Source organism: Trachypithecus francoisi, unplaced genomic scaffold (genome assembly GCF_009764315.1).
Source record: "Trachypithecus francoisi isolate TF-2019V2 unplaced genomic scaffold, Tfra_2.0 Lachesis_group0, whole genome shotgun sequence".
Classification (NCBI taxonomy): Eukaryota; Metazoa; Chordata; class Mammalia; order Primates; family Cercopithecidae; genus Trachypithecus; species Trachypithecus francoisi.
In genome coordinates, this window is record NW_022681453.1 from 157214894 (window position 1) to 157238639 (window position 23746).

Genomic DNA, 23746 nt, shown 5'->3' on the forward strand with positions numbered 1-23746 from the left:
AAGCTTGAAATTATAAATCCTTTCTCTGCCCCTTTGTGACATAAATCTTCTACCATCGAGAACTATCTTCTCAAGGACCTGTGAACTATCTCTTTGAAATGCAAACAATCAAAAAGATAACTTTCACTTTCGTTCCCAGTCCCTGGTGGTGAGTGGGTAAGGGCCAAACATTGGTGGGCCTAGTCTGCATCACTGCCTCCTGTCATAAATACAAGTTTGTTTCTCTTCCAGATAAATGCCAATAACAAACCCAGATTGCCTACTCACATGGACCACCTACTCACCTTAAAAACCACTCACTGGCCGGGCATGGTGGCTCACTCCTGTAATCCCAGCACTTTGGGAGGCCGAGGCGGGCGGATCACGAGGTCAGGAGATTGAGACCATCCTGGCCAACATGGTGAAACCCAGTCTCTACTAAAATACAAAAAAATTAGCTGGGCGTGGTGGTGTGTGCCTGTAGTCCCAGCTACTCAGGAGGCTGAGGCAGGGGAATCGCTTGAGCCTGGGAGGCAGAGATTGCAGTGAGCTGAGATCACGCTGCTGCACTCCAGCCTAGTGACAGAGACAGACTCCGTATCAAAACAAAAACAAAAACAAAACAAAAAAATCACCTTTCTTTTCCTTAGCAGTGTCTTTCCCTTAGTACACTCAACCTTTAAAAAGTATCTTCCCCTTTTGTTTTGGCCAAAGTGAGTTGAGTTCACACTGGACTCTCTTCCCTACTGCAATAGTTACTTAATAAAATCTATCCTTACCATTTTAACTAGTGTCTGGTTTATCTTTGACATCTATAATTCTAGTTATGGACCAACGTAAGTACTGGGCTCTCCCAAACTGGAAATGCATGGAATATCCAAAGAAGCATCACAAAGGCATTAAGAAATGAAGTACAATATAAACACCACTGAAGCCCCACGCATCCCTCCATAAAGCAAAGACGCAAACACCACAGCAAAAGTTTAGAAAATGAAACCACTACTGGAACTACTGCCCACAGTTCCTCTGCTTCCTAGATCCTATGTCTTACTTTTTCTTGCTTTACCCTTCGTTTTGCTGGAGCACGTCCTCTAGTTGTTTCCTGAGTTAAGAATATATTGGAATTAAATTTTTTTAGAATTAGTATCTGAAAATGATTTTGTTCTCTCATACATGATTGGTAGTTTGGCTATCTATATACAGGGGACTTACTGTTTAATGGGTACAGAGTTTAAGTTCTACAAGATGAAGATTATTCTGGAAATAGATGGTTGTACAACAATGTGAATGTACTTAATGCCAATATTTTCCGCCAGGTGAACCAGGAAGAGGAGTCATAATGGATTAAGGTCCATCCTAACGATATCATTTTACTTCAGTTACCTCTTTAAAGACACTATATCCAAATATAGTCACATTATGAACTACTAGGGGTTAGGACTTCAATGTGTGAATTTTTGAAGGGATAAAATTCAGTTCATAACCTTTGTTTTTACCACAATTTTTTAGAAATTTAAAAATATGATTACAATAAACTATAAGGCCATTTATGCATAATTCCCATATAGTACAGTAAGAATTAATGTACTTACATGTTTGTTGTGTTAATTATGACATTATTATGTTATATGTTTCCATAATTGGTGGTTTATATCTAATTTGCTCATAATTTAGCAAGATTATTTATTGCTCTTACTTTTGTAGTCACATAATGGCTTCTTTCTTTAGATAAAACATAATAATCTTCAGATTATAGGATGATGATACTGATCTTGGTTCACTTTATTATAGTTCAGAGGAATAATAAAAGTAATATTTTGTAATGTCTAACAAAATAATCATATAGAGAGTAATGTCATATATCTAAGACATTTAAAAGTTTGTTGAAGAAACAGAATTATAGTTGAGTTTTTTTTAAGAGCAAACTTTTTGCCTATCTTTCTTTATTCTCATTCCTTGGCTCTGTCTCCTAGTCTCTACTAACCACTCAATAAACATTTGTTGAGTGAATAAGTGAATGAATTGTGCTATGCATAGTACTTTTGCCTTTGTCATTGTTTTGTGCCTTCTCATATTGGGGATGATTTCAAAGTGATATTTCCAAAAGTCGACAGAATTAGATGGAATTTTATTTGACGTACACTGTTTTAGAAAAAAAAAACCCTAATTTTTAAGTAGCCTTTATTTCTGACTAGCCTGTAATTTTTTGTTTTCCCAGTGGAGGGATCTGTTTCATCAGTTGTTTCATTAGTAAGAGTATTTACCAATAAAAATTACTTGATGAGATACTAAGGTTTAAAAAGTTGAAGAGAATAAAATCATCTTATGAATTGCCTTGTCTTTTTGCATTACCTACAGCATATCCAAGTTAGTTAATCGGGGACTTTTTCCCCCTTCATTGTTTACTGCGAGATCTGTACCCCAACCAAACTTCCGGACTTAGTCACTTGGGTATTGTTACTTAGCTGATTCTTATCAGAAGCAGGAAATTGTCAAGTTATGTGTTAAAGTACAACAGAATCCAAAACTGAACAAGAGATTTCCCTTTAGAATTTTATTTTATTGCTAGCTGGTTCCTTACATTTTCCTTAGAGTATAACTACTGACTTGCCAAAAAAGGTCCTATTTATCATGACCTATATACACAGCAAACAGTATCCTTCCTCAGAGTTTACAACACAATATGACTAAATGATTTGACAAACTTGGTGTCATTAATATATAGCTATACCTACAGAATTTATAAAAGTAGCTTGGGAAAGAACATGTTTTGTCTAGCATTATTCATGTATTTACATTAGCAGTACTCTAAGAAAGGGTTACTAAAGTGGATCTCTTAAGGGGTCTATGGAGCCAAAACTATTTTCATAATACTAGGATGTTAATTTCCTTTTTCACTGGAGATTCCAGAGGCTACATGAAATTCAATTACATTGTCAGTATTTGTAAGATCTGCAAAACTCTGTGGATATATATTGAGGAATGATACATAATAGATGGATAAAAATAGGGCCATTTTTTTTTGCTGTTTTACATACAGTGACATTTATACTGTTTGGTGTGAATAAAATTTGACAAACACTTAAGAGTTATGTAATCACTGCCATAATCTAAGTAAGAACAGTTCTATCACTCCCTCTCAAGAAAAAAAAAAAAATTGCTTCTTGCTTTGTATTCAAACCCATCCCCAACCATTAGTTTGTGACAACTATTGATCTATTTTCTGTCCCTATGTAGTTTTGCCTTTTCCAGAATGTTATATGTAGCTGCTGAGTCTGGCTTTTCCAGGTAACATAATGCATTTGCTTCATTTGTGTTGTTGTGTAAATCAGTAGTTCATTCTTTTTAGCACTGAGTAGTCCATTGTATGGATCAACCATCATTTATTTAATGAGAACTTTATAAATTTCAAGAAAAACTAAGTTAAACAAGAAAAGAAATTTAATCATATGAGGTAAGCCAGTAATAAACAATACTCACATGGTTACATGGTCATTAATGAAAACACTGAATATATATCATTTTATCAAGACAATGAGGCCAAGAAAGGTTACATGAATTAACACAGCTGGCCCTCAGTATCTAAGGCAGGAGTGTCCAATATTTTGGCTTTCCTGGGCCACAATGGAAGAACTGTCTTGGGTCACACAAAACATACACTAAACGATAGCTGATGAGCTTAAAATAACCACCAAAAAATCTCATCATGTTTTAAGAACGTTTATGACTTTGTGTTGGGCTGCATTCAAAGCCATCCGGGGCTGCATGCAGCCCACAGGCCACAGGTTGGGTAAGCTTAATCTAAGGGAAATCAGTTACAGTTTCCTCTCTTCAATACCAAAATCCAGAGACGCTTAAGTCTCTTATATGAAAATGGCCTAGTACTTGTACATAACCTATGCACAACCTCCTGTATACGTTGTCATCTCTAGATTACTTATAATACCTAATATAATAAAATGTGAATTGTTTCACTATATTGGGTTTTTTGTTTGTATATTTTAATTAGCGTTTCTTTTTTTCCAGAATGTTTTTTACTTGTGGTTGGTTGAATCTGTGATGTAGAACCCAGAGATGTGGAGGGCTGACTGCATCTTCATTTATCTTAATAGAAATGAACTAAAAGATAATATATATATATTATTTAGACACGTATCTGTGTCCGGAATTGGTGGGTTCTTGGTCTCACTGACTTCAAGAATGAAGTGACGGACCCTCACGGTGAGTGTTATTATTATTATTATTATTTTTTTGAGACGGAGTCTTGCTCTCACCCAGGCTGGAGTGCAGTGGCACAATCTCGGCTCACTGCAAGCTCCGCCTCCTGGATTCACGCCATTCTCCTGCCTCAGCCTCCTGAGTATCTGGGACCACAGGCACCTGCTATCACGCCTGGCTAATTTTTTGTATTTTTAGTAGAGATGGGGTTTCACCACCCTGTTAACCAGGATGGTCTGGATCTCCTAATCTCGTGATCGCCCACCTCAGCCTCCCAAGTGTTACAGTTCTTAAAGGTGGTATGTCCGGAGTTTGTTCCTTCAGACGTTCAGATGTGTCTGGAGCTTCTTCCTTCTGGTGGGTTCGTGGTCTTGCTGACAGCAGTGAAGCTGCAGACCTTCCTGGTGAGTGTCACAGCTCATAAAAGCAGCATGGACCCAAAGAGTGAGCAGCAGCAAGATTTATTGCAAAGAGCAAAAGAACAAAGCTTCCCCAATGTGGAAGAGAACCCGGTTCCCCCCGCTGGCTCCCGCAGCCTGCTTTTATTCCCTTATCTGACCCCAACCACATCCTGCTGATTGGTCCATTTTACAGAGAGTTGATTGGTCCGTTTTGACAGAGTGCTGAGTGGTCCGTTTTGACAGAGTGCTGATTGGTGCATTTACAATCCTTGAACTAGACACAGAGTGCCAGACAGAAAAGTTCCCCAAGTCCCCACTAGGTTAGCTAGACCCAGAGTTAGCTAGATACAGAGTACCAATTGGTGTATTTACAAACCTTGAGTTAGACACAGAGTAGCTAGATACAGAGTACCAATTGGTGTATTTACAAACCTTGAGTTAGACACAGAGTACCAATTGGTGTATTTACAAACCCTGAGCTAGACACAGAATGCTGATTGATGCATTTACAATCCTTGAGCTAGACACAGAGTGCTGATTGGTGTATTTATGATCCTCTAGCTAGACATAGAAGCTCTCCAAGTAACCAGTAGATTAGCTAGATACAGAGTGCTGACTGGTGCACATGCAATCCTCCCGCTAGATACAAAAGTTCTCCGAGTCCCCAACCGGCTCAGGAGCCCAGCTGGCTTCACCTAGTGGATCCTGCACTGGGGCTGCAGGCGGAGCTGCCCGCCAGTCCCAAGCCATGCCTGCACTCCTCAGCCCTTGGGCTGTCCATGGGACTGGGCTCCACGGAGCTGGGGGCGGTGCCCTTCGAGGACTCTCTGGCCTAGAGGGAGCCCACAGCAGGGGCGGAGCTCAGACAGGGCGGGACGCAAGTCCCGGGCCCTGCCCCCTGGGGAGGAAGCTAAGGCCCAGCAAGAATTTGAGTGCAGCACCGGCAGGCGGCACTGCTGGGGGATGCGGCTCAACCTCTGCAGCTGCTGGCCCGGGTGCTAAGCCCCTTACTGCCCTGGGCCGGCGGAGTCGGCTGCTCTGAGTGCGGGGCCCGCTGAGCCCGTGCCCGCCAGAATTCGCCCTGGCCTGTGAGCGCCGCGCGCACAGCCCCGATTCCCGCCCGCGCCTCTTCCTCCACACCTCCCGGCAAGCAGAGGGAGGCAGCTCTGCCTCCGCCAGCCCAGAGAAGGGCTTCCACAGTGCCGTGGCGGTCTGAAGGGCTCCTCAAGCGCCGCCAGAGTGGACGCCGAGGTTGTGGAGGTGCTGAGAGTGAGGGCTGCTAGCACATTGTCACCTCTCATATCAATAAAGAATATCAGAAGAAACAGCTTTAAAAATTTGAAAGCGATTACCCATTGAGTCAAGGCAGAGGATAAACAAGGGGGAGAACAAAGAAACGCTATTTTTGTTATAGCTATGTCTGTGGTACTAGTTGGGACTTTATGTTCATATACTACTTTGATAATTTTAAAAAATAATGTAGAAAATCTCAATGACTCCTTAAAAATCAAAATTAAGTCAATGGAAATTAAGCTACTCTTAAGCTATACCAGCATCCATTCTCTCTTCTTTTTGTAACCATATCTCAACTTTCTTCTGATTAACTATTCCCTACAATCCCATCCCCCAATTCTATTTCTAAATTGTTCAGGTAGAGTTCCATCAACTCAGGAGTAGAATATGTAACTCACCTCATGATCAATCAGAATGTTAAATTCCCTTATTCTTGTGACTAATTCAAGAATGAACTTAAAACCCAAGTTATTCACTCAGAAAGACTCCTGAGATGTCTGTAGGAGCTACTGGAAAGATACTCTCTTTTCCCAATGGCCTTAACTTGACAGCATGAAAACTTCAGAGTAGATGTCACCATGTAAAACCTGACAATGAAGCAGAGAGGATTAAATTCCATTTTTTGAGCCCCGAGTCTAGTAAATTCTCAATCCAGATTCTATGTGAAGTTTTCACTATGTAAACCAAAAATTACCTGCCTGCTAAAACAAAACAAATAAGGAAAATATACAGAACAATAGGCACCTGGACTGAAGAGTATCAAATTTAAAAGAGAAAAAACAAAACAAAACAAAACTCTGTATGAAAGATTCCAGATGGAGAAAAATGAACCAAAGGATAAAAACGTCAGAGGGAGAATTAAGGAAACCCTAACACTAGCAATAACAGACATTCCCAGTTTTACAACATGTATGTCTACATTTTGGATTGGGATTAATGAAAGCTAAGAATGAATGCTATATGGAGCTTATAAACAACCAAACTACTGATTTTACCATATTTACCAGTTATTTTTGAGGTCCTACTACTATGTGACAGGTACAGTATGAGCTATATAGCTTACAAAGCTAAATCAAGTATAGTGTCTATCCTGGAAAAGCTTTCAGGCTTGTGGGAAAAGTTCTGTATTCCTTGTTAATATTATTTTATCTATACTGCTGACTGACTTTAAACTTATCCTGATTCCATCAGCATCACAAACTATGCCAACTGCACATTTGTAAATTAGGTCCAATGTGCAGCTACCTGCTTATACATTTAGCCAACTCTGGCTGGATCAATAAAACCACTCATCTTTTCACTTTATAAACTCTTAGCTCCCAGAATCCTCCACATAAACAATTTATTTTTAAATGTAATGTAAAAACAAATGGCCTGTCTTGAACTCTAAAGGTGTAAAGAACAAAAAGAATAATGATCCTGGGGACAGGCCAGGTGTCAGGTATAAAACAGGACAGATCCAGAGAAGCAGCATAAGAAATTTATACCCACTGGTTGTAAGATACAGACTATGGATTCTGGTTTTATTCTCCTCACAAAGGGTGATGCCAAAAAGGGAAGCACTAATATTTGGGGAGAGCTTACTGATGTATTTGTCATCCATTGTGAAGGTTCTGGGAATTACCTTCCTGAGGCATGGAAGCAGAGATTTTATTCAACCTAAACCACCTCTAACTCGTAAGTGCTGTGGGAAAGAACTGTTTTATAAATAAAGAAACATGACCATTTACCTAAGGAGAGAGAACTGACCTAAGTAACTCGACCCTCAAAAATAAAACAGGAGTCACAAACTAGAAACCAGAGGCATGACAGGAAAAGTGTAAGAGATGAGCTATCCTTTATTTCCCTTTTACTATTATCTCTAAATTGCTTCCATATTTGGTTACATGGGCTGTAAGGTAGAAGGCGCTAGGAAGACTGTCTAGATTCTCCAATTTTCCAAAAGCTGGAGAAAACTCCCCAAAGGATTGTGAAAGTTAAAACAACTTTAAAGACCAAAGTAAAATATAGTCTCTGAGATATGATTCAAGGAAAAAATGAGAATAGGAATCAGGCCAGGCCTGAGAAAGATCTATGAGGCTTAACATAGACAGGGGTGTCCAATCTTTTGGTTTCCCTGGATCACACTGGAAGAAGAATTATCTTGGGCCACACATAAAATACACTAATTGATAGCTGATTCGGGGGGTGGGGGGGAAGGCTCATAATATATATATATATATATATATTTTTTTTTTTTTTTTTTTTTTGAGACGGAGTCTCGCTCTGTCACCCAAGCTGGAGTGCACTGGCCAGATCTCAGCTCACTGTAAGCTCCGCCTCCTGGGTTCACGCCATTCTCCTGCCTCAGCCTCCCGAGTAGCTGGGACTACAGGCGCCCGCCACCTCGCCCGGCTAGTTTTTTTGTATTTTTTAGTAGAGACGGGGTTTCACCGTGTTAGCCAGGATGGTCTCGATCTCCTGACCTTGTGATCCGCCCGCCTCGGCCTCCCAAAGTGCTGGGATTACAGGCTTGAGCCACCGCGCCCGGCCCGGCTCATAATATTTTAAGAAAGTTTACAAATTTGTGTTGGGCTACATTCAAAGCTGTCGTGGGCCGCATGCAGCCCATAGGTTGTACAAGCTTGACACAGAACATGTCACATTGTTCTCACATAAACTGAAGCAATGCTCCACAGGTGCCTGCAAACTGTTGATTACTGCACACACAGGGACTAATTCATAAGGGAAAATTCTTCTGTAACACCCCATCTAGCTCCTTCAGACTATCCCTAAATGTCTCAGTATTATTTGACATTTTATACTATGTTTACATATTACATATGAATTTACATTTGAAATTACATATGAAATTACAAACGTACAATTTTTCACCTTAGGCAACTTGTTTATCTTACCCTAGTTTTCAGCCCTGTTTGGCTGCCCCTATAAGCAAAATATGCTTATAATAAATTCAGTTTCCCTCCTAGCCACACACTCGGGTTGTAGCCACTGCTCTGCCATTAGTTATCACTCAGGGCCTGTCATACCAACCTCCCAGAAACTCCATTTCCTTATCTACAAAACAAGGGAATTGAACTGGATAATATAAAAAAAGTCTCTTTTACTGTTAAAATTACAATTTCAATTTTTTGAACTAAACAAACTCACGGTTTTGTTTTCTAAGTTTTTCATTACATTAAACCCTCATTATTCTGATCCTTACTCTTCTAATTATCATATTTTGGTGTCATTCCAAGTTATATATATTTCCAAAAGAACATACACAAACTAACACAGAGGACCCTAAGACTATAATTTCCCCATGCTTTACATTATTATTAAGGTTTAGATTGTGTCATCTCTTCTAGTAAGCATATTCCTAAAACCTGTATATGCTTACATGAATGTTCTCTCCAAATCTCATGTTGAAATTTGATCTCCATGTTGGAAGTGGGGCCCAATGGAAGGTGTCTGGGTCGTGGGAGTGGATCCCTCATGAATACATTACTGCCATCCCTCTTGAGTGAGTTCACATACATAAAACCTGTGTTAACCTGAAATATCAGACATATTTAACTTATGACTAATCATAACATTTGAGTATTTTTCATATTAATTGCTGCACTTAATTCCAAGTCCCCCTCATGCCTTCCATGAGTTTATGTCATTTTTATCATAAAATGGTTTTAGGACTCTACCACTTAGCCCTAGATACGGTTTGGATTTGTGTCTCCATCCAAATCTCATGTCAAATTGTAATCTCCAGGTGACTGGAGATGACTGGATCACGGGGGCAGATTTCTCCCCTTGTTGTTCCGTGATAGTTGTTGTTCCATGATGAGTTATCATGAGACCTGGTTGTTTAAAAGTGTTTGGCTAGGCTGGGCGCAGTGGCTCACGCCTGTAATCCCAGCACTTTGGGAGGCTGAGGCAGGCAGATCACCTCGGGTCAGGAGTTCAAGACCAGCATGGGCAATGCGGTGAAACCCTGTCTCTACTAATAATATAAAAGTTAGCCAGGCGTGGTGGTGCACACCTGTAATCCCAGCTACTCGGGAGGCTGAAGCAGGAGAATTGCTTGAACCTGGGAGGTGGAGGTTGCAGTGAGCCAAGATGGCTCCACTACACTCCAGCCTGGATGACAGAGTGAGACTCCATCTCAAACAAAAAAAAAAGTAAGTGTTTGGCACCTTCACCTTCACTCTCTTCCTGCTGCTCTGGCCATGGTTCCTATACAGCCTGAGAAAACTGTGAGCCTTTTAAACCTCTTTTCTTTATAAATTACCCAGTCTCATGTAGTTCTTTATAGCAACATAAGAGTAGACTAATACAGCCCTATAAAAGTTTATCATGCCTCCCATTGTCATTTTGGCCTATGCATGCCATAAGACCTACTGGAGTTACAGGGAACCAGTACACTCCGTACATTCTTACTTAAAAATCCTGGGTATAAAAGAACTTTGCAACTTCTACAATATTATTGCATAGGCACACCTTCATACACCTTTCCCTATGATACTTTCTGCTTCTGTGATCTATAATTCAAGAAAAAGTACCACCATAAATCCAGTAGTCTGGATTAGTTAATGCTACTACGTCAACCCCCAACAGACCCAATCATGTCCCTTTTATCTTCTTAATAGGACTCAAATGAATCCATGTATCTCCATTCTCACTACTGCTACACCTTAGTAGTAATGCGACCTACTTGATGAAGCCTCCTTAAGGTGTGTATTAGTCCGTTTGTGTTGCTACAAAGGAATGCCTGAGGCTAATCTACAAAGAAAAAAGGCTTATTTGGCTCACAATTTATCATGGCTAGAAAGTTCAAGATTGGGCATCTTCATCTGATGAGGACCTCAGAAGGCTTCCACTCATGAGAGATGGCAAAGACAAGCCAGCATGTACACAGATCACATGATGAGAGATGAAGCAAGAGAGAAAACGGGGAGGTGTCAGGCTCTTTTTAACAACTGGCTCCCAGAGGAACTAACATAGTGAGAACTCACTTATTTAAGAGGGATGGCAGTAATGTATTCATGAGGGATCCACTCCCATGACCCAAACACCTCCCATTAGGCACTACTTCCAACATGGGGATCAAATTTCAACATGACATTTGGAGAGAACATTCAAACCATAGCAAGTGATCTCCCAGTTTCAAGTCCCAGTATCTTCTAGCTGGAAGCATTTAGTTGTCACATTAGGGGGCAAAAAAGATCTGAAACACAAATTCCTCCTATAAATGTTTGCTAACTGAAGATGAAAGCTAAATAAAAGGTCTCAAACGGATTTTGAGTGATAATGAACTTCCTATTCTTGACTTCCTCAAAATTAAGGAGAAAAAGAACTCTTCTAACTCTAACGAAACTTTTAAAAAATGTATTAGAGGATTCTGGGGAGAAAGCAGAGTAGGAAGCAACAAGAATCTCCTCTCCACCTAGACAACAATTGTACTAGTATAATCTGTCTTATGTAAATATTTTGGAACTCTGGAGCACATTCTAAAGCTTGCAATTTCCAGGGAAAGGGTTAGAAATAAACTGCTGTTACTTTTAGTCAATTTCACCTCTTAGTTCAGACTACCCATTCCCCAATCCCCAGGCAGACATGCATGTGTTCCACAGCTTTAGGGCAATAAGGCCTGTCCTCCAACTATCAGGTATCTATGCTCTGACAGCTAATTGTGCTTTCTGATTACTGAGATACATACACAGAAGCAGGCAACTACTGATTCACTTCCCTCCCAATAGCTAGAGGCCACTGCTCCCCGCAGCCAGGCTGAAGGAGATTTAAAAGACCAGTGCCTTTTATTTTTCTTTCTTCATTTTTCTCTTTCTCCCTTTTTGGAAGCCAGACATTAAAGGACTAGGACATTCAGAAGCAGCCATATAAACAGGGGAATTTAGAAAATCACTGTGCCTGTCCAGGAAAAACCAAAGGCTCAGAAAAGATCTGAGATAGCCTACAACAATCAAAAAACAAAAAGGGCTGGGTGCAGTTGCTCAAACTTGTAATTGCAAGACTTTGAGAGGCCAAAGGGGGAGGAGTGCTTGAGCCTAGGAGTTCTAGACAAGCTTGGGCAACATAATGAGACTCTGTCTCTACAAAAAATAAAAACTTAGGCAGGCATAGTGGCACATACTTGTAGTTCCAGCTACTCAGGAAGCTGAGGCAGGAGGATCCTTTGAGCCCAGGAGGTCAAGGCTACAGTGAGCCATGATTATACCACTGCACTCCAGCCAGGGTGACAAAATGAGACTCCCAAAAAACAAAAACAAGCGCACCAAAAAAAAAAAAAAAAAAAAAACAGCAAATCCTGAGGAAAGGAGACAACCTGATTTCCAGAGTTATCACATTAGCAGATTCAAATGTCCAGTTTTCAACAACAAAAAGGGACACAAAGAAATGGGAAAGTATGGCCTATATGAAGGAAAAAAATAAACCAACAGAAAACTTCCCAGAGAAAGATCAGAAGATGGCCTAACAGACAAAGACTTTAAAAAAGCTACCTTAAAGGTGTGCAAAGAACTAAAAGAAGACATGGAGAAAGGCAAGAAAACAATGTACAAAGAAAGTAGGAAGATGAGTAGAGATAGAAAACCTCAAAGGAGGCTGGGTGCAGTGGCTCACACCTGTAATCCTTGTATTTTGGGAGGCTGAGGCAGAAGGATCACTTGAGCCCAGGAGTTCAAGACCAGTGTGGTAAATAGCAAGACCCTGCTTCTACAAAAAATAAAAATAAAAATAAAAATTAGCCAAGCATAGCAGCAGAAGTATTTCCAGCTACTCACGAAGCTCAAGTAAGGAGACTGCTTGAGCCCAGGGGTTTGAGGCTGCAGTGAGCCCATGAACCATGATAACACAACCAAACTCCAACCTGGGTGACAAACTGAGATCCTGTCTTAAAAAATAAAAAAAAAAAAAAGAGAGGAGGGAAAAAATCTCAAAGGAAACTAAAAAGAAACTGCGGAGCTCCTGAGGGCAATAACTAAAATGGAAAATTCACTGCAGGGATTCCAATAAAGATTTGAGCAGGCAGAAGAAAGAATCAGCAAGTGTGATGATAGGGCAACATAAAAAAAAAAAAAAAAGACTGAAGAAAAGTGAACAGAGGCAGACAGACACTATTAAGAGAACCAACATATACATTATGGGAGTGCCAAAGGAAGAGAGGCAAAGAGATTATTTGAAAAACTAATGGCTACCAGCCTGGCCAAACATGGCGAAACGCCATCTCTACTAAAAAGAAAAATTAGCCAGGCGTGGTAGCACATGCCTGTAGTCCCAGCTACTTGGGAGGCTGAGGCAGGAGAATTGCTTGAACCTGGGAGGCGGAAGTTGCAGTGAGCTGAGATCACACCACTGCACTCCAGCCTGGGTGACAGAGCGAGATTTGGTCTCAAAAAAAAAAAAGAAAAGAAAAAATAACGGCTAAAAACTTCCCAAATTTGATGAAGGACATGAATATACATATTCAATAAGCTTAACAGACTCCAAGTAGCATGAACGCAAGGAGACACATAGCAAGACACATTAGAATCTATCCAAAAACAAACAGACTCTTGAAAGGAGTAAGAGTAATCTGTCACATATGAGGGATCCTCAATGACATTATAAGCAGATTTCTCATCAGCAACTCTGAAGGCCAAAACACAGTGGGCTAATACAGTCTAATGGTCTAATTATCTACTAAAGGGGAGAAGAAGAAAAAAAAATAACCTGTCAGCTAAGAATCCTATACTGGCAAAACTTCCTTCAAAAGTGAGGAAAAAATAATGACTTTCCAAAATAAACAACAGTTAAGGAAATTCATTACCACCAGACCTTCTATGCAAGAAATCCTAAAGGTGCAAACTAAAAAGAACTGCATAGCAAAGAGACAGGCTGGGTACAGTGGCTCACGCCTGTAATCCCAGCACTTTGGGAGGCGGAGGCGGGCAGATAACAAGGTCAGGAGATCAAGACTATCCTGGCTACCACGGTGAAACCCTGTCTCTACTAAAAATACAAAAAATTAGCCGGGCGCGGTGGCGGGCGCCTGTAGTCCCAGCTACTCAGGAGGCTGAGGCAGAAGAATGGCGTGAACCCGGGAGGTGGAGGTTGCAGTGAGCCAAGATTGCACCACTGCACTCCAGCCTGGCCGACAGAGTGAGACTCTGTCTAAAAAAAAAAAGCGAAGAGATAGCACACAGAATGGGAGAAAATATTTGCAAACCATACAACTGATAAGTGGTTATATCCAAAATATACAAGGAACCCCAGACAACTCAGTGCAAGAAAACAACCTGGTTTTAGAATAGGCAAAAGACCTGAACAAACATTTCTCAAAAAAAGATGTGCAAATGGCAACAGATATATAAGAAAATGCTCAGCATCACTAATCATTAGGAAAATGCAATTCAAAACATTCTAAGATCCATTAGAATGGCTTTTATCAAAAAGAACAATAAAAGGGTTGATGAGGATGCAGAGAAGAGGGAACACTTGCACACTGCTGGTGGGGATGTGAATTAGTACAGCCATTATGAAAGAGTATGGAGGGTCCTCAAAAAACTAAATCAGAGTTACAATATGATCCAGCAATTCCACTTCTGGGTATTTTTCCAAAGGAACTAAAATCAGTATGGCAAAGGGCTATCTATATCCCCATGTTCATTGCAGCATTATTCACAATAGCCAGGATATGGAATCAACTTAAGTGTCCATCAATGGATTAATGAACAAAAAATGTGGTGTATATACACAGTGAAATTCAGCCTTAAAAAAGAAGGAAATGCTTTCATTTGCAATAACATAAATGAACCTGGAGAACTGTATGCTAAATTTAATAAGCCAGCACAGAAAGACATGGTCTCATGCATATGTGGAATCTAAAAAAGCTGAACTCATTGAAGTAGAGAGTAGAATGATGGTTACCAGAGACCGGGGAGAAGCCAGGATGGGAAGTTGTTGATCAAAGGATATCAAGTTTCAGAGAGGAGGACTAAGTTTTGAGGCCATATTAATGTATCATATATTTCAAAATAACTAAGAGTACATTTTAGATGTCTCGTTATGAAAATGATATGTAAACAAGGTGATGGATATGTTATTTCACATTGTATACATGCGTCAGAACATCCCATTGTACTCCAGAAAAGTATAAAATTATGATTTGCCAATTAACAATATTAAATTTAAAACTGGAATAATGAAATGCTAAGAGAAGTCAAACAGGTTGAAATAAAAGGATGATAGTAATCTGAAGCTATATAAAGTAAAAGTAAATACATGGGCAAGTATAAAAGCTAGTATTACTGTAACTTTGGTTTGTAACTCTGAGGTTTATTCGGTTTGTAATTTTTTAAACACAACTTTACTACACAACAAAAACACTACTCTAAAAGCTAGTATAGTTGTAACTTTAGTTTGTTACTCCACATTTTATTGTCTACATAAGAGACAAATGCATAAAACAACCAAAAGGGGGTAGGGACTGAGCTGTACAGGAAGTTACTGTATGTTATTGAAGTTAAGCTGGTACAGATTTAAACTGGAGTGTTTTATCTTCAGAATGTTAAATGCAATCCCCATGGTAACTACAAAAAATAGCCTAATGAAGAGACACAAAAGGAAATTAGAATGGAATTGTTATATTAAATACAGCACAAAAGACAGTAATGCAGCAAATGAGTGACAAGAAAGCTGTAAGGCATAAAGAAAACAAATAGCAAAATAACAGCAGTCTCTCCTTACCAGTAATTACTGTAATGTAAATAAACTCTCCAATCAAAAGACAGAGATTGGCAAGATGAATAGAAAAAAATATTCTAAATATATGCTATCCGTAAAAGACTCACTTTAGATCCAAAGACACAAATAGGTAAAACGTGTAAGGAGGGAAAGGCTAGTCCATGCACATAGGAACCATAAGAGAAGTGAGGTGGGCTGTATTAACATCAGACAACATAGACTATAAAACAAGAAGGTTATTATAAGAGACAAGGAAGGATACCATACATTCATAAAAAGTTTAATATAGCAAGAAGATACTATGATAAACATTTAACATGTAATGACAGCCCATCAAAATATATAAAGCAAAAACTAACAGAATTTAAGGGAGAAACAAGACAGTTCTACAATAATCACTGAAAACTTCAATACCTGATTCTCAATAATGGGTAGAATAATCAGACAAAAGAGGAAAGAGGACTTAACACTATAAACCAATTAGCTGTAACAGAGAATACTATCTAACAGCAGAAATCATATTCTTCTCAAGTGCACATGGGACATTTAGATTACTACAGCACTCGACATCCTGCCATTGACACTGGCTGTTTAAATAATTGTCTCTCTTATATATAATATAGCAAGCTCTTAGAGGAAACAGCCTTGTTTCATTTTGTATCCGTGGCATCTCAACAGAATATCATGCATGTGGTTTTTAGCATTTACAAAATTACGAGTTTGAGCTCGTTTCACATAGTGCTTCATTCCTCAGTCTAGCATGCCCTTCCCCTCTCAGCAAACTTCTATGTATTTTTAAGACCCAATTCACTTGTTTTCTTTGCATCATTTGCCTAGATATCTCTGAGCAGTCAGTCACTCCCTTCTCTGTGATTCTACCTAACTTCTACCTCTCTCTTACTGTCTTAGTCCATTTTGTGCTGCTATAACAGAGTATCTGAGATTGGGTGACTTATAAAGGATAGAATTTATTTCCTCATAGTTCTGAAGGGTGGGAAGTTCAAGATCAAGACACCAGCATCTGGTGAAGGCCTTCCTGCTACATGATAACAAGGACGAAGGCATCAAACATCTGGGGCGGGGGAAGTCATGGATCCCATTCCTAAGATAACAGCATTAAGAGTGTCAGCGATTGAGGATTAAATGAATGAAATGAAGTGAGAAGAGAAATCTAAAGAAAAAAGAAGAAAAAGAAATGAACGAAGCCTGCAAGAAGTATGGGATTATGTAAAAAGAACAAATCTACGTCTGATTGGGGTGCCTGAAAGTGAGGGGGAAAATGGAACCAAGTTGGAAAACACTCTTCAGGATATCATCCAGGAGAACTTCCCCAACCTAGTAGGGCAGGCCAACATTCAAATTCAGGAAATACAGAAAATGCCACAAAGATACTCCTCGAGAAGAGCAACTCCAAGACACATAATTGCCAGATTCACCAAAGTTGAAATGAAGGAAAAAATCTTAAGGGCAGCCAGAGAGAAAGGTCGGGTTACCCACAAAGGGAAGCCCATCAGACTAACAGCAGATCTCTCGGCAGAAACTCTACAAACCAGAAGAGAGTGGGGGCCAATATTCAACATTCTTAAAGAAAAGAATTTTCAACCCAGATTTTCATATCCAGCCAAACTAAGTTTCATAAGTGAAGGAGAAATAAAATCCTTTACAGATAAGCAAATGCTTAGAGATTTTGTCACTACCAGGCCTGCCTTACAAGAGACCCTGAAGGAAGCCCTAAACATGGAAAGGAACAACCGGTACCAGCTGTTGCAAAAACATGCCAAAATGTAAAGACCATCGAGGCTAGGAAGAAACTGCATCAACTAACGAGCAAAATAACCAGTTAATATCATAATGCCAGGATCAAGTTCACACATAACAATATTAACCTTAAATGAAAATGGACTAAATGCTCCAATTAAAAGGCACAGACTGGCAAACTGGATAAAGAGTCAAGACCCATCAGTTTGCTGTATTCAAGAGACCCATCTCACATGCAGAGACATACACAGGCTCAAAATAAAGGGATGGAGGAAGATCTACCAAGCAAATGGAGAACAAAAAAAAGTAGGGGTTGCAATACTAGTCTCTGATAAAACAGACTTTAAACCAACAAAGATCAAAAGAGACAAAGAAGGCCATTACATAATGGTAAAGGGATCAATTCAAAAGGAAGAGCTAACGATTCTAAATATATATGCACCCAATACAGGAGCACCTAGATTCATAAAACAAGTCCTTAGAGGCTAAAAAGAGACTTAGATTCCCATACAATAATAATGGGAGACTTCAACACTCCACCGTCAACATTAGACAGATCAACGAGACAGAAAGTTAACAAGGATATCCAGGAATTGAACTCATCTCTGCAGCAAGCAGACCTAACAAACATCTACAGAACTCTCCACCCCAAATCAACAGAATATACATTCTTCTCAGCACATCACACTTATTCCAAAATTGACCACATAATTGGAAGTAAAGCACTCCTCAGCAAATGTACAAGAACAGAAATTAAAACAAACTGTCTCTCAGACCACAGTGTAATCAAACTAGAACTCAGGACTAAGAAACTCAATCAAAACCGCTCAACTATATGGAAACTGAATAACCTGCTCCTGAAGGACTACTGGGTACATAACGAAATGAAGGCAGAAATAAAGATGTTCTTTGAAACCAATGAGAACAAAGATACAACATACCAGAATCTCTGGGACACATTTAAAGCGGTGTGTAGAGGGAAATTTATAGCACTAAATGCCCACAAGAGAAAGCAGGAAAGATCTAAAATGGACACTCTAACATCACAATTAAAAGAACTAGAGAGGCAAGAGCAAACACATTCAAAAGCTAGCAGAAGGCAAGAAATAACTAAGATCAGAGCAGAACTGAAGGAGATAGAGACACATAAAACCCTCCAAAAATCAATGAATCCAGGAGTTGGTTTTTTGAAAAGATCAACAAAACTGATAGACCGCTAGCAAGACTAATAAAGAAGAAAAAAGAGAAGAATCAAATAGACGCAATAAAAAATGATAAAGGGGATATCACCACCGACCCCACAGAAATACAAACTACCATCAGAGAATACTATAAACACCTCTACGCAAATCAACTAGAAAATCTAGAAGAAATGGTTAATTTCCTGGACACTTACACTCTCCCAAGACTAAACCAGGAAGAAGTTGAATCCCTGAATAGACCAATAACAGGCTCTGAAATTGAGGCAACAATTAATAGCCTACCCACCAAAAAAAGTCCAGGACCAGATGGATTCACAGCTGAATTCTACCAGAGGTACAAGGAGGAGCTGGTACCATTCCTTCTGAAACTATTCCAATCAACAGAAAAAGAGGGAATCCTCCCTAACTCATTTTATGAGGCCAACATCATCCTGATACCAAAGCCTGGCAGAGACACAACAAAAACAGAGAATTTTAGACCAATATCCCTGAGGAACATCGATGCAAAAATCCTCAATAAAATACTGGCAAACCAGATTCAGCAGCACATCACAAAGCTTATCCACCATGATCAAGTGGGCTTCATCCCTGGGATGCAAGGCTGCTTCAACATACGCAAATCAATAAACTTAATCCAGCATATAAACAGAACCAAAGACAAAAACCACATGATTATCTCAATAGATACAGAAAAGGCCTTTGACAAAATTCAACAGCCCTTCATGCTAAAAATGCTCAATAAATTCAGTATTGATGGAACGTACCTCAAAATAATAAGAGCTATTTATGACAAACCCACAGCCAATATCATACTGAATGGGCAAAAACTGGAAAAATTCCCTTTGAAAACTGGCACAAGACAGGGATGCCCTCTCTCACCACTCCTATTCAACATCGTGTTGGAAGTTCTGGCTAGGGCAATCAGGCAAGAGACAGAAATCAAGGGTATTCAGTTAGGAAAAGAAGTCAAATTGTCCCTGTTTGCAGATGACATGATTGTATATTTAGAAAACCCCATTGTCTCAGCCCAAAATCTCCTTAAGCTGATAAGCAACTTCAGCAAAGTCTCAGGATACAAAATTAACGTGCAAAAATCACAAGCATTCTTATACACCAGTAACAGACAAACAGAGAGCCAAATCAGGAATGAACTTCCATTCACAATTGCTTCAAAGAGAATAAAATACCTAGGAATCCAACTTACAAGGGATGGAAAGGACCTCTTCAAGGAGAACTACAAACCACTGCTCAGTGAAATCAAAGAGGACACAAACAAATGGAAGAATATACCATGCTCATGGATAGGAAGTATCAGTATCGTAAAAATGGCCATACTGCCCAAGATAATTTACAGATTCAATGCCATCCCCATCAAGCTACCAATGAGTTTCTTCACAGAATTGGAAAAAACTGCTTTAAAGTTCATATGGAACCAAAAAAGAGCCCGCATTGCCAAGACAACCTAAGTCAAAAGAACAAAGCTGGAGGCATCACGCTACCTGACTTCAAACTATGCTACAAGGCTACAGTAACCAAAACAGCATGGTCCTGGTACCAAAACAGAGATATAGACCAATGGAACAGAACAGAGTCCTCAGAAATAATACCACACATCTACAGCCATCTGATCTTTGACAAACCTGAGAAAAACAAGAAATGGGGAAAGGACTCCCTATTTAATAAATGGTGCTGGGAAAATTGGCTAGCCATAAGTAGAAAGCTGAAACTGGATCCTTTCCTTACTCCTTATACGAAAATTAATTCAAGATGGATTAGAGACTTAAATGTTAGACCTAATACCATAAAAGCCCTAGAAGAAAATCTAGGTAATACCTAGATTTTCTTACTCCTTATACGAAAATTAATTCAAGATGGATTAGAGACTTAAATGTTAGACCTAATACCATAAAAGCCCTAGAAGAAAATCTAGGTAATACCATTCAGGACATAGGCATGGGCAAGGACTTCATGTCTAAAACACCAAAAGCAACAGCAACAAAAGCAAAAATTGACAAATGGGATCTCATTAAACTAAAGAGCTTCTGCACAGCAAAAGAAACTACCATCAGAGTGAACAGGCAACCTACAGAATGGGAGAAAATTTTTGCAATCTACTCATCTGACAAAGGACTGATATCCAGAACCTACAAAGAACTCAAACAAATTTACAAGGAAAAAACAACCCCATCAAAAAGTGGGCAAAGGATATGAACAGACATTTCTCAAAAGAAGACATTCATACAGCCAACAGACACATGAAAAAATGCTCATCATCACTGGCCATCAGAGAAATGCAAATCAAAACCACAATGAGATACCATCTCACACCAGTTAGAATGGCAATCATTAAAAAGTCAGGAAACAACAGGTGCTGGAGAGGATGTGGAGAAATAGGAACACTTTTACACTGTTGGTGGGACTGTAAACTAGTTCAACCATTATGGAAAACAGTATGGCGATTCCTCAAGGATCTAGAACTAGAAATACCATATGACCCAGCCATCCCATTACTGGGTATATACCCAAAGGATTATAAGTCATGCTGCTATAAAGACACATGTACACATATGTTTATTGCGGCACTATTCACAATAGCAAAGACTTTGAATCAACCCAAATGTCCATCAGTGACAGACTGGATTAAGAAAATGTGGCACATATACACCATGGAATACTATGCAGCCATCAAAAAGGATGAGTTTGTGTCCTTTGTAGGGACATGGATGCAGCTGGAAACCATCATTCTCAGTAAACTATCACAAGAACAGAAAACCAAACACCGCATGTTCTCACTCATAGGTGGGAACTGAACAATGAGATCACTTGGACTCTGGAAGGGGAACATCACACACCGGGGCCTATCATGGGGGGGGGGGGGGATTGCATTGGGAGTTATACCTGATGTAAATGGCGAGCTGATGGGTGCTGATGAGTTGATGGGTGCAGCACACCAACATGGCACAAGTATACATATGTAACAAACTTGCACGTTATGCACATGTACCCTAGAACTTAAAGTATAATAATAATTAAAAAAAAAGATAACAGCATTAATTCATTCATGAGTGCAGTGTCCCCAAGACCCAAACACCTCCCTTTATGCCCCACCTCCCAACACAACTGCATCAACTTTCCAACACATTAACTTTGGGGAACACATTCAAACCACAGCACTATACTGTATATATCCCACTGAATCTGAAATTCTCTTGTAATGTTCTTATAATTTTTGTACCTTCATATGCAGAAACCATTAGCTGTCTACTTTTATTATCTGTTCTCTTCTTCCTAAGCGCTACCAATTTTGAGTAAGGGATGTGGCACTACAATAAAAATATATATTGTCAGTCTCCTTTGGAGTTAGATGTCACCACGCTGGCAGTAATCAGTTGCAGTTTGCCTCCTTTAACAGGTGGGACAACCTATCCCTGTTTCTTGTTTTACTCAGTATCCACAGATTTGGTCTCCAGTTTCATGTGTGACTCTTTCAGCTCTGATGATCTTGTAAGGACATAAATTCAGAACCATCTCAACCCGGCTTCCATAACCAAATGCTAGCATTGTGGCCTCACCCTCACTTTGCAAGCTGTACATCTAGTCCACTGATTCTACAGATAAATTTACCGCATTTTTGAACAAGGCTTTATCTTTTAAAACTCCCTATCATTCCTTTGTATTTAAAGCAGGCATACATTATCCATTCTAATATTTTTAAAAACTAATTAAAAATACTTTAATTGGTCGGGCGCGGTGGCTCAAGCCTGTAATCCCAGCACTTTGGGAGGCCGAGACGGGCAGATCATGAGGTCAGGAGATCGAGACCATCCTGGCTAACACTGTGAAACCCCATCTCTACTAAGAAAAATACAAAAAACTAGCCGGGCGAGGTGGCAGGCACCTGTAGTCCCAGCTACTCGGGAGGCTGAGGCAGGAGAATCAGCAGAATGGCGTAAACCCGGGAGGCGGAGCTTGCAGTGAGCTGAGATCTGGCCACTGCACTCCAGCCTGGGCGACAGAGCGAGATTCCATCTCCAAAAAAAAAAAAATACTTTGATTACTAAGACTATATGGGTCCCTGCAAATATTGGTGAAGGAATGTTAATATGACAAAGTGATACGGTTGTGGACATATGTACCCTAAGTAAACAGACTATTTTGCTATTATAAAGAGTTGCATGCTTTTTTCCTCCCTGAAAATCATATTTATCATTGTTTACTATAATGTATGTTTTTACTAAAATACTGAAGTACTTTTGAATGGTAAACACTTTCAATTCTACCTTTAACAACTGGAGATTGAAAAGTCACTACTAAGATTGAAAAAATATTCCGAAAGAGAGTAAGTGATTAAATATTTGGTTAAGGATGTTCTCTCTCTTGCTGACCATGATATTACCGGTTCCTAGCTTACTAGGCACACAAAGATTTGGGGACTGAGGCTGATGTCACATATATAAGGATATAATACCTGTAGCAATGAGGACAATAGGTAAGATTCTATGTTCTCACTGTGTTACAGTCTGAGTCATGGACAGTATTCAATTATCAATTGATCAAAAACACAGGAAAGGGAGGAGCTTCAAGATGGCTGACTACATGCATATGGTACTTGCCTCTTCCATGGAAAGGGAACAAAATAGTGAGGAGATAATCACACTTCAAATAGATCATCTAAGAGAGAACACTGGAATTCAGCAGGGTGGTGACAAGAAGCATTGAAAGCAAGAAAGGAGGAGGAGGCAAGGCAGCCTGCTCAACCAGGATCAGCAGAGAGCCTGGAGAGACTACCTAATGTGGGGAAAGGATGAGAGACTTCCAGTGGTCCACAGTCCCACCAGACTCTTACAATCCTAGCCATGGGAGAATCCCTCAACTGCTGCAGGCCCTGAGTCTAACATAAAGAGGTGCTTAGAAACCATGCAACAACATTATTCCAGAGAGAGCTCATGCTAAGTCCCACAAACCTAAGCAGGTACAGTGTACCTCCATTTTGAAAGCCCAGCCCCCACCAGAATTTGTCATACCCAGGAACCCAACAGACCCAGCATCTCCACATCCCTGGAGCCCCCACTGACATTCTCCACCTATAGCTGCTCCACAGAGTCCAAGACCATAGCCACTGGCAGCAACTGTCTCCCTACACAGTAGCAGAGGGGGACCCATGCATTTTCATGCACT

At 39.8% G+C, this 23746-nt stretch overlaps 1 protein-coding gene across 4 annotated transcripts in view; it reads right to left on the reverse strand.

Moving 5' to 3' along the window:
- NCK1 (NCK adaptor protein 1) overlaps positions 1–23746 on the reverse strand; it is a 105140-nt gene that overhangs the window by 27409 nt on the left and 53985 nt on the right. The window contains exon 1 of one of the 4 annotated variants that reach the window (XM_033212561.1): positions 2715–2731. The exons of the other annotated variants lie outside the window; for them this stretch is intronic. The gene's annotated coding sequence lies outside the window, so the exon portion shown is untranslated. Of the gene's footprint in view, positions 1–2714; positions 2732–23746 lie in introns of those variants that run through there. 4 annotated transcript variants of the gene reach the window in all.